Source organism: Dipodomys spectabilis, unplaced genomic scaffold (assembly GCF_019054845.1).
Source record: "Dipodomys spectabilis isolate Male_0828 unplaced genomic scaffold, ASM1905484v1 ptg000032l, whole genome shotgun sequence".
Taxonomy (NCBI): Eukaryota; Metazoa; Chordata; class Mammalia; order Rodentia; family Heteromyidae; genus Dipodomys; species Dipodomys spectabilis.
The window spans coordinates 8,040,587-8,045,820 of record NW_024870709.1 but is presented as its reverse complement, the minus strand read 5'-3'; the positions used below and the strand labels follow the sequence as shown (position 1 = coordinate 8,045,820).

The 5,234-nt window shown below is 38.1% G+C and overlaps 1 non-coding gene across 1 annotated transcript; it reads right to left on the bottom strand.

The window, feature by feature from the left end:
- Positions 1-4,798: 4,798 nt before the first annotated feature.
- On the bottom strand, positions 4,799-4,905 carry LOC122105711. The gene has a single exon (XR_006147071.1). It is a non-coding gene; the product is annotated as a U6 spliceosomal RNA (small nuclear RNA).
- Between the last annotated feature and the right edge of the window lie 329 nt (positions 4,906-5,234).

The window sequence follows — 5,234 nt, the reverse complement described above, 5'->3', positions numbered from 1 at the left end:
TTGGGTGTGTTCATAGAATTATCATTTAACAGTGGAGCATTTCAAAGAAATGCCTCCTCTGTCTCTCTCCATTGCAAAAGGCTATCTAGACCATTGTCACTGTCTCCTAAGTTGTCTCTTCTTAGCCACCACATTCTGCCCCAGAGTGGCCTTTCATAGTAATGTTGGAGCTTCTTCTTGATAGGGAACTTGTAAGGTCACCAGTGGAAACTTCTTAAGAGACATCTCAATAGGACAGCTTTTTATAAACTGTGCCTACACCAATAGTCTAACAGGAACTTCAGATTTGACAATACATCCATAGTAATGATGTTTATATAATAATATCAGCTAAGATCAGAAATACACTTTCAGAGGCTGTGCACTCTTTGTAAGTGATACCAGGTTTTAATCACTTGGCCACAATCCACATTGGACTTCTTGCTGTTTCTTTTTTTTTTTTTTTTATTGTGAAAATACTGTACAAAGGAGTTACAATTACATGGGCAAGATACTGAGTACATTTCTTATCAAGCATTGTAGCCTCCTCCTTTGTTTCCCCTTCCCATCCCTTCCCATCCTCCCCCTGCCCCCCACCCAATCCTCCCCACTCCCCCTTCCCCCCACCAAAGTTGTAAAGTTCGTTTTCGACATAACAACTTGTACATCTTATTGTTGCAATGGGTCCACCTGTATCCCTATTTAAACGATTTGTTTTTCCCCTTCCCCTCCACAAATTATACCAACATCAAATACAGTAAAAGCAGGGGTTATACTGTGAGGGAGGGACATACAAAGCAACAAAGAAATAATCTTATAAATGTGTTAGAAACAATTGCATGAAAGAAAAAAAAACATTAGAATACATATCTTAGGGTTCATTTCCCTGACATCACCTTATCTGACCTTTTCTGCTTGACTCAGACATATACTAGATTTTCTTGCTGTGTTTTTTTAAGAATCTTATTCTATTCTAAAAATGAAAAAGTGCTTGCACCTTTTTTGGCCCAAATGTAAATGTATGATATGTATTTTTGCCCCAGGCCAGTGACTCACTGCAAATGAAATGACAAGATATCTTTCAGGTTGTTATTTGATCAGTGAACTGGATATAGAACTGCAGCAAATCTGCAACCTTAGGCAAATAGATAAGCAACATTATCTCTAAAATAAACCTCTATTTTAAAAAATGATCTATTACTCTAGCAAAAGTGAGTGGCTATCAAAATTTAGAAATCCAGTTCATTCTCTGCACATTACTTTAATGGCACCTACTATTAGGCCCAGTGATAGGAATGAGGATATGGAAGCAGAAATATTGTCTTTATATTTAGAGAAATTTCAGTCTTTGGCTGAGATTGGCCCTAAAAACATCCTCACCAAAATAATTAAAAGGCAAATATAATAGGAACCAAGAAATTTGGGGAAAGTCTTTTCAGAAAATTAGACTCTTAAGTGAGTATCACTCTTAAAATTAAACAGAGAGAATACAGAACATTCCAGAGACATCCAAAGAGCTTATACAGAGGTAGAGAGGTATAGCTTTGTTTTGAATATGTACCTCCAAAGTTCATGTACTTGAAACTGAATCCACAAATGCACATGTTAGTGGTGTTTTCAGTCAGGACTTCAGGAGGTAGTTAGTATTAAATGGATGGTGGGCTTCCATGATGGCACTGGTATCTTTATAAACACAGGAAGGGACATGTGAATGAAAATACTTGGTCTGTCTTGCAGTATGCTTCATTCTGTCATGTCATGATCTGATGAGAAAGAATTCTCTACTTGCTAGAGATAGGCACCTGGAATCTGGGATTTTAACATAGAACCTTGCACTGGAAAAGTATACTCTCTACACTGAGCTAAATCCCTGATCTCTCCAAATGAATTTTAAATATGAGTGTGATGGAGAAATAGATAAATCCACTCTAGGCAAGTTGCCTAGAGTGTGGGTTAGTGTGGGGAAGATCTGGACACAGAAAGGAAATAGATGGCTACTTAAGAGCAAAGCTAAATGACAGGTTCAGAATTAAGGTGGAGGTAGTCAGTTATAATAATGAATTTGGTCCCAGAAATGTTTGAGAGATGATATGAATAGAATTTAGATGACTGACTGAGAGAAGGAATAAAACTCAAGTTTAGGACTGTCAGTGTATTATAAGCACAAGAATTAACCAACCATGGTTCACAACTCTTAACTATGATTTCAGGATGGGTCCTTAAACTTCCTGTGCCTTTGTTTCTTCAACAGCATGATGGAGTTGACAATTGAGAGCACATAGAAAGAAAATGTGATGAAGCATATAAAGCATGTAAGAAAAATGCTTGCCCTTCAGTAAAATCATATTAATGTTAAATCATAATTATTAGCTATTGTCACTGATGATATTATGGCTTTGACAATTTATAATTATTTCTTTCACATTGTTAATCTCTCTAATGATCAAGGATTTGTGTTGGGAGCCATTACATGATTTTATTTTCTTAGTAAAAGCTCCCCAATCTCTCCTTTTATTATTTTTTTTAAAATTTTTTATTGTGAAAATACCATACAGAGGGGTTACAATTACATGAGCAAGGTAATGAGTACATTTCTTATCAAGCATTGTTGCCTCCTCCTTTGTTTCCCCTTCCCATCCCTTCCCATCTCCCACTCCCCCAACCCCCCCCTCCCCCCCCCCCCCCGACAAAGTTGTAAAGTTCGCTTTTCAGCATAACGACTTGTACATGTCATTGTTGCAATGGGTCCATCTGTATCCCTATTTAAATGGTTTGTTTTTGCCCTTCCCCTCCACAAATTATACCAACATCAAATACAATGAAAGCAGGGGTTATACCATGGGGGAAGGACATACAAAGCAACAAAGCAATCATCTTATAAATATGTTAGAAACAATCACAAGAAAGAAAAAAAACATTTGAATACTTATCTTGGGGTTCATTTCACCTAACATCAACTATCTGACCTTTTCTGCTTGACTCAGACATCTACTAGTTATTGCAAATAAGGGAAACCATGGGACCTATGATTCTTTGGGCCTGGCTTACTTCACTTAAGATAATTTTTTCCAAGCCTTTCCATTTCCTAACAAATGGGTCAATGCCATTCTTTCTGATGGAGGCATAGAATTCCATTATGTATATATACCATATTTTCTTGATCCATTCATCTACTGAGGGGCATCTGGGTTGGTTCCATATCTTAGCTATGGCAAATAATGCTGCAATAAACATAGTCGTGCTGGTAGCTTTAGTGTGGTCTTGTTTGTAAACATTTGGGTAAATGCCCAAAAGTGGGATTGCTGGGTCATAGGGGAGCTCTGTGTGGAGTCTTTTGAGGAACCTCCATACTGCTTTCCAAAGTGCTTGAACAAGTTTACATTCACACCAACAATGCAGTAAGGTTCCCTTCTGTCCACATCCCCTCCAGCATCTTTTTTTTTTTTTTTTAAATTTAATTTAATTTTATTTGTGAACATACTGTACAGAGGAGTTACAGTTACATGGGCAGGATAATGCGTACATTTCTTACCAAGCATTGCAGCCTCCTCCTTTGTTTACCCTTCCCATCCCTTCCCAGCCTCCCCCCTCCCCCCCCAATCCCAATCCTTCTCCTTCCCCCCCCCCCCCCCCACCAACGTTGTAAAGCTCGTTTTGGACATGACAACTTGTACTTCTCATTGTTGCAACAGGTCCACCTGTATCCTTAAACAACTGGTTTTTCCCTATCTCCTCCACAAGTTATACTGACATCAAATATAGTGAAAGCAGGGGTTATACTGTGGGGGAGGGACATACAAAGCAACAAAGAGATAATCTTATAAATGTGTTAGAAACACATGCATGAAAGAAAAAAACATTAAAATACACATCTAAGGGTTCATTTTCCTGACATCACATTATCTGACCTTTTCCGCTTGACTCATACCTATACTAGATATTGCAAATAAGGGAAACCATGGGACCTACGTTTATTTGGGCCTGGCTTACTTCACTTAATATAATTTTTTCCAAGTCTTTCCATTTCCTAACAAATGGGGCAATGCCATTCTTTCTGATGGAGGCATAGAATTCCATTATGTATATATACCATATTTTCTTGATCCATTCATCTACTGAGGGGCATCTGGGTTGGTTCCATATCTTAGCTATGGCAAATAATGCTGCAATAAACATAGTCGTGCTGGTAGCTTTAGTGTGGTCTTGTTTGTAAACATTTGGGTAAATGCCCAAAAGTGGGATTGCTGGGTCATAGGGGAGCTCTGTGTGGAATCTTTTGAGGAACCTCCATACTGCTTTCCAAAGTGCTTGAACAAGTTTACATTCACACCAACAATGCAGTAAGGTTCCCTTCTGTCCACATCCCCTCCAGCATCTTTTGTTATTAGAGTACTTGATTATAGCCATTTTAAGTGGGATGAGGTGGTATCTCAGTGTTGTTTTGATTTGCATTTCTTTTATGGCTAGGGATGTTGAACATTTCTTCATGTGTCTATTGGCCATCCTTCTTTCCTCTTCAGAGAAGTTTCTCTTTAAGTCTTTAGCCGACTTATTTATTGGGCAGTTGTTTCTTTGAGGATTTGTTGTTGGGGGATTTAATTTTTTTTGTGTGTGTGTTGGTCATGGGACCTGAACTCTGGGTCTGGGCGCTGTCCCTCAGCTCTTTAGCTGAAGGCTAGCACTCTACCACTTGAGCCACAGTGCCACTTCCAGCTTTTTCTGCTTATGTGATGCTGAGGAATTGAACCCAGGGCCTCATGCATGAAAGGCAAGTATTCTACCACTGAGCCACCTTCCCAGCCTGGGGGATTTAATTTTTAAAAATATGGAACGCCTCACAAATTTGCGTGTCATCCTGGTGCTGGGGCCATGCTAATCTTCTGTGTAACGTTCCAATTTTAGTATATGTGCTGCCGAAACGAGCACTCCTTTTATTGTTTTAAACTCTCTGTTATCATTGAATATGATTATTAGTGCTTTTTTCTCTTTGTTCTCAATGAAAAAGACTTTCTACTAAATTTTTCACCTTTAATATTTCTGTTAAATATTTAAATAATTGTTTTTGATAGTTGGACTCTATTTTCTTATGCAAAATGGAAGTCTTATGCCTTTATTTGTTGCAAGGCAAGCTTCCTAACCATGAAGTTATTCTTTTTTCCTTTGTAAATCCTAATTATTCTGTAGTAGGCCAGATAGTGCAAACAATCCAACTTTTATAAATAACTTGTTATTCATTTTTAGTCATTCTGGCTATA